Source organism: Triticum dicoccoides, chromosome 5B, assembly GCF_002162155.2.
Source record: "Triticum dicoccoides isolate Atlit2015 ecotype Zavitan chromosome 5B, WEW_v2.0, whole genome shotgun sequence".
Taxonomy (NCBI): Eukaryota; Viridiplantae; Streptophyta; class Magnoliopsida; order Poales; family Poaceae; genus Triticum; species Triticum dicoccoides.
In genome coordinates this window covers 374909174-374916276 of record NC_041389.1, presented here as the reverse complement: position 1 = coordinate 374916276, position 7103 = coordinate 374909174, and positions in this window count along the sequence as shown.

Here is a 7103-nt window from a genome sequence, read left to right as displayed (position 1 = left end):
CCCACCCGTGGTCGTCGTTCCCCGCGCCACCTCCGGCCCCAGCCGGTGCCCCGATAGCCTCCGCGCCGGTCAGCGCCCGTCTCGCGTCACCGTGGCCGTTGCCCCGTGGCCGTGCCCTGTCTCGCCCGCGGCCACCCCCTGGCCGCCCCCCCCACTGTGCCCCGATGGCCTGCGCCCGCCCCATCGTCCCGAATGGCCTTGCCCGTGCGCCGGCGACCATCTGAGCCCGTTCGGGCTGGTGCCCGCGCCAGCGCTCTGTGCCCGTTCGGCCGCAACGCCCGACCCGCTATGGCCCCTGGGGCCTATGACAGATGGGCCCCATGCCCATAACGTTTAAAAAAAAGAAGGGGAATTAAAAATTTAAAATAAAAATAAAAAATAAAAAAATGGTTTAATAAAATTAATTATTAAATTAATTAATTATCTAATGAATTAATTAAGTTAATTAATCCGGTTTAATTAATTTAATTAACTAGTTAGGTTAATTAAATAATAATTAAATTAACTAATCTGTAATTAACCTAAACAGAGAATGACAGGTGGGTCCAACTGGACCCACATGTCAGGTTGACCAAGTCAACTTTGTTGACTGCTGACGTCAGCATGACATCATGCTGACGTCATAAATCCATTTTTCGAATTAATTAATTAATTAATTAAATTCCAGAAATTAATAAAATCTTTAGAAAATCATATCTTTTAATCCGTAACTCGGATTAAAATATTTTCAACATGAAAGTTGTTCAGAACGACGAGATGAATCCGGATACGCAGTCCGTTCGTCCACCACACCCCCCTAACCTATCGAACCCGCAACTTTCCCCCTCCGGCTCCTCTGCCCGAAAACACGAAACACCGGGAATACTTTCCCGGATGATTCCCCCCTTAACCAGTACCACCTCATACCACGTTAGAACACGTCTAGCTCTGCTTGTTGACCTGTTATGCACTTGCTTGCTATGTATTTACTGTTTCTCCCCCCTCTTCTCTCCGATAGCCCCCGTGACGATGCTGATGCCCCTGTGGACGACTACGTCACCGACGACCCCTCTCTCTTGCCAGAGCAACCAGGCAAGCCCCCCCTTGATCACCAGATATCGCCTATTCTCCTCTATACTGCTTGCATTAGAGTAGTGTAGCATGTTACTGCTTTCGTTAATCCTATTCTGATGCATAGCCTGACATTGTCGCTACATCTGTTGATACCTTACCTGCAATCCTAAATGCTTAGTATAGGATGCTAGTTTATCATCATTGGCCCTACATTCTTGTCAGTCTGCCTTGCTATACTATCGGGCCATGATCACTTGGGAGGTGATCACGGGTATATACTATACATACATACATACTATACAGATGGTGACTAAAGTCGGGTCATCTCATTGAGTACCCGCAAGTGATTCTGACAAGGGGGCTGAAAGGACAGGTGGCTCCATCCCGGTAGAGGTGGGCCTGGGTTCCCGACGGCCCTCGACTGTTACTTTGTGGCGGAGCGACAGGGCAGGTTGAGACCACCTAGGAGACAGGTGGGCCTGGCCCTGTTCGGCGTTCACGGATACTTAACACGCTTAACGAGATTTTGGTATTTGATCTGAGTCTGGCTACGAGCCTATACGCACTAACCATCTACGCGGGAGTAGTTATGGGTATCCCGACGTCGTGGTATCAGCCGAAGCACTTCAGACGTCAGCGACGGAGCGGCGCGCGCCGGATTGGAACGTAAGCCTGCTCTTGTATTAAGGGGGCTAGTTCTGCTTCCGGCCGCCCTCGCAACGTGCAGGTGTGCTATGGGCGATGGGCCCAGACCCCTGTGCGCTTAGGTTTAGACCGGCGTGCTGGCCTCTCTGTTTTGCCTAGGTGGGGCTGCGACGTGTTGATCTTCCGCGGTCGGGCATGACCCAGGAAAGTGTGTCCGGCCAAATGGGATCAAGCGTGTTGGGTTATGTGGTGCACCCCTGCAGGGAAGTTAATCTATTCGAATAGCCGTGATCTTCGGTAACAGGACGACTTGGAGTTGTACCTTGACCTTATGACAACTAGAACCGGATACTTAATAAAACACACCCTTCCAAGTTCCACAGACGACCCGGTGATCGCTTTTCTACAGGGCGACGAGAGGAGGATCGCCGGGTAGGGTTATGCTATGCGATGCTGCTTGGAGATGCTACTTGAAGATGCTACTTGGAGGACTTCAATCTACTCTCTCCTACATGCTGCAAGACGGAGGCTGCCAGAAGCGTAGTCTTCGATAGGATTAGCTATCCCCCTCTTATTCTGGCATTCTGCAGTTCAGTCCACTGATATGGCCTCCTTACACATATACCCATGCATATGTAGTGTAGTTTCTTGCTTGCGAGTACTTTGGATGAGTACTCACGGTTGCTTTCTCCCCCCTTTTTCCCCTTTTCCTTTCTTTCTGGTTGTCGCAACCAGATGCTGGAGTTCAGGAGCCAGACGCCACCGTCGACGACGACCCCTACTACACCGGAGGTGCCTCTACTACGTGCAGCCCGCTGACGACGTCCAGGAGTAGTTTAGGAGGATCCCAGGCAGGAGGCCTGCGCCTCTTTCGATCTGTATCCCAGTTTGTGCTAGCCTTCTTAAGGCAAACTTGTTTAACTTATGTCTATACTCAGATATTGTTGCTTCCGCTGACTCGTCTATGATCGAGCACTTGTATTCGAGCCCTCGAGGCCCCTGGCTTGTATTATGATGCTTGTATGACTTATTTATGTTTTAGAGTTGTGTTGTGATATCCTCCCGTGAGTCCCTGATCTTGATCGTACACATTTGCGTGCATGATTAGTGTACGATTGAATCGGGGGCGTCACATGTAGAATCTAATCTTTGTTACACTGAATCTTGAGATGCTCCCTCCTTGCTTACTTGAGATGTACTCCTAAATTTGGAGTACTGTATGTGTCAAAACTTGCAAGTTGGAAGAGATTATTTAGGGAATTAAAAAACAAACTTGCAGGTTCAGGACTAGTTTTTAATTAATCATCGATGATATAAAATTGACAATTCATTTGGCATTTGATGGTCTTCATGTAACAAGAATCCTATGTCTATGAAGAATGCTGGTTCCAAATGAAAATGGGGTCTATTTATAGGTCAAAACTTCCAAATGCATCAGCCACTGCCCAGTTTATGAAACAAACTTGCAGGTTGAGGACTGGTTTTTGATCATCAAAAACTGGGCAGTGACTGTTCAGTTGGTATTTGATGGCCTTGGTATTAAAGGAAGGGATGTTATGTAATGTCAAGAAAGAAAACAGAATGTATGTATTGTTTCAGATGATGAGTTGCCAAAATTCAGGACTACGTAGTTTTGAGATTGCTACTGTAGGTAAGGTAATAAGATTGGATTCAGGATTGGGAGGAGTACCAGGTGATCTTGATGGCAGCAAGCTCCCTCCTTGCTTACTTGAGATGCAGGGCGACCAACCGATCGACGTCGCCAACATGGTCCTCGTGGCCTCCCTATGCCGGCGCAACCCGCAAGCAAGGCGGCGACCAGAAAATGCTCCAGTTCAGTGGCAATGCAGAACTTTTATGCAGTCTGAAACATCAAGTACAACATAGAGCATGGCATCATCATCTAGCAGCAACACTACCATAACGAGTAGAACAAAATTCAGAATATGCAATGGTTCATAACTTAAATGATTCCTGGATGCACTAGTAATTCAGAATATGCAGGAGCACTCAATATTCAGATATGGAGCCCAACATTCAGAGATGAACAGCAGCGCAACATTCACAAGCAGCTCCATGGTTGTTCCTTCAGGCTTGAGCAGGGGTGGAGTACCTTGAGGCTGGAGCAGGGGTGGAGCGGCGTCCTCCATAGCGTCGGGGGCACGGAGCGGCGCAGGGGTGGAGCAACATCCTCCATGGCGGGGTGGAGCAGCATCCTCCATGGCGGAGCGCATCCTCCATGGCGGAGCGCATCCTCCATGGCGGAGCGCATCCTCCATGGCGGAGCAGAGCAGGGGTGTCGGGGGCACGGAGCGGAGCAGGCGCAGGCGCGAGGGCACGGAGCCTCGGGGGCACGGAGCGGAGCAGGCGCGAGCGAGGCGAGCTTTGCGTGGTGGATCTGGGAGGGAGAGAGGATGGGGTCTCCCCTGAAGCTCGCGGCCACCGGCGCCAGGAGCTTGGCGGCGGTGAAGGCCTCGCATCGACGGAATCCGTCGCCGACTTGAACTCAAAGGTCGAAGCTTGAACCCAATCCGTCGCCGCGGGAAGGAGGAGAGGAGCGTGGCTAGGCCACCGAAGGTGGGGGAGGAGAGCGCGGCGACGCGATAGAAGGTGGGGAGGGGAGGGGAGGGGGGAGAGCGCGGCGGCAGCGCGGCGGCGAGCCGGAGAAGAGCATCGTACGGACCGCGGCGGCCAGCCGGAGAAGAGAGTGAGGTCGAGGACCGTGGGTTCGGTCGGAAATAGATGGAGGGGGTTTTCGCAAAAAAAATGTTGCTAAATCCGAACGGAGGGAGTACTGTGCAAGCCACTTCATATGTTTATATCTGACTTCGACCATTAATTTTAACAATAAAAGGTGAGTTATATGCTATAAAAAGTATGTTATCAAAAAACTTTCTACAACAGCAACAACAAAACCTTTAGTCCCAAATAAGTTGAGGTAGGCTAGAGGTGAAACCCATAAGGTCTCACAACCAACTTATGGCTCTGGCACATGGATAGCAAGCTTTCACGCACCCATATCCATAGCTAGCTCTTTGGTGATACTTCAATCATTCGGGTATCTCTTAACGGACTTCTCTCATGTCAAATTTGGTCTACCCCGTCCTCTCTTGACATTCTCCGCACACTTTAACCGCCCGCTATGTTAGACAAGCTTCTCTTCAATTGGTGCTACCCCAACTCTATCTCGTATATCATCATTCCGGACTCGATCATTCCTTGTGGCCATACATCCATCTCATATATTTTTTATGACATGTAACCCATATTGTATTGACCAAAATTAAATCAAAATTCGACACGAGAAACAAAGTGACCTTGTATAAGGCTGGCCATAGTGGGGTAACATAAGTAGTATCATGCACTTGGGACTCACAAACATGCTTATGTGGCAGGCAATTAAAGAAGAGAAAGATGGTTATAGTAACATAGGTAAATACTGTAACATAATAAATGTGATACTACTATGTGTCATGCATGGCAATAAATGAGACCATCTATGATACTAATCTATAATATTATGCACTATAGAGATAGTAACTAGTCTAAGTTACTCCCCACTATGACCAGCCTTTAGGGATTGGAGGGAGTGGTACTATACAACTTTATACTCCCTCCGTCTAAGTGTACAAGTCATCTTATGAAAACCAAACAATTCCAAAACACTTAGACGCGGTGCATTAACTTTCACCTCGTTGACATAAATAAAGAAATCAACCAATAAAAAATGTGGGTGTATATGCTTTTAGTGACTTGAGGCTACCAAACACACTATGCATGCAATGCTATTAATTAGCAATTAAGTCATGGAAGTGGAGTTTCTATACCCAGGAGCAAATGCTCCTGGTGTGAACAGTGAAATAAAAAAAAGTCAAAAAGAAGTAAAAAAAATCTGATTTTTTTGTGGCATACTTATACAAATGTTTATTGTGCACGTAAAATTTCATCGCGAAATCACATTGGTGAAAGGTGTGGTAAAAAAAACAAAATCGACGCTCTGAAAATGTTACTACAAAAGCATTTTGGAGCTTTGATTTTGTTTTTTTCGGCATGACTTCCACGAATGTGATTTCGTGATGAATTTTTCCATGCACAAGAAACACTTGCGAAAGTATGTCATAAAAAAATTCAGAATTTTTTGAATTTTTTTTCTATTTTTTTGATTTTACTGTTCACACCAGGAGCATTTGCTCGTGGGTGTAGAATGGTACTTTCGTTAAGTCATCTCGTTTTTCCTTCACCTTTTTTTTTGAACATGTTTTTCCTTCACCTTGGTCACGATGCACAACCTAAGATGAGTAGTACCAATGTTGTACTACCTCCATCCGGGTTTATTAGGCCCCCTCTTATTTTGGGCTAAAGTTTGACTTAAAATTTAACTAACAAAATGTAAACTATATGTTACAAAAGTTATATTATCGGAAAGCTCTTTCAAATACAAATCTAACAGTATAATTTTTTATAGCATATACTTTATATTTTATTAGTCTATACATGCTCAAAATCTGGACCAAAGCACGAAGGGGCCCAATAAACCCGGACGGAGATAGTACAAGAGTACACTTATTTTGAGACAGAGGGAGTATATAAAAACAATGTTGTGATATATACACACACGGAAAGTAAAGCCACCCACCGGGACAATAAGTTAAGCAGCCTATCCAACAATTCCTTGCATATTTCGGAACAATAAGTTACTATGAGGCCTTTATTTCTCCCTCCGGCAATCTAACATATCATCTTCAGTCAGCCAAAGATTTCAATGGGCTCATCTATTCCATCAAGACTAACTGCACTTTCTTTGCGAAGAAGACTCATTGCACTTTGGCAGCAATTCACTCCACGTTTTGCCTAAGTTCGTTGGGGTCAGCTGACCCCAACATCATAGTGGCAGCTCCACCCCTGCTGCTCTTCGACCTCTACCATAGAAATAAAAAGGTAGAAAGCTAAAACATACGATGCCATCAACAGTTCAATGCTGTCTTAGAATAATATATTTCAAGATTAACGCTAACAAGACCCCGAGCAGATCTATCAGTTCGGAATGAGAAAACTTACACCCCAGACAATATCCTCATTCTGTAGTATAATCTTCCGTGTATCTGCAGTAATTTGATCCTGCAACTGAAGTAGAAGAAGGCAAAATTAAACATCACCATGTTTACCGAAAAAGGCTTTCGCCCCGCTTTATAAATAAAGCAAACCGCCACAAGACATACAACCACAACAGGTCCACACACACACACCACCCAAGTACCACAACAAAGTATTAAGGTTCTGCTGAGGGCACAGCTCAACAAGCCCAGAAGAAAGAGAAAAAACAAAGCCTGCCCAGTGCAGGCGATCTAGTCAGGCTCCGGCGGAGGCGGCAGCGGCGGGGGCGACAGGCGGACGGCCATCGAGCG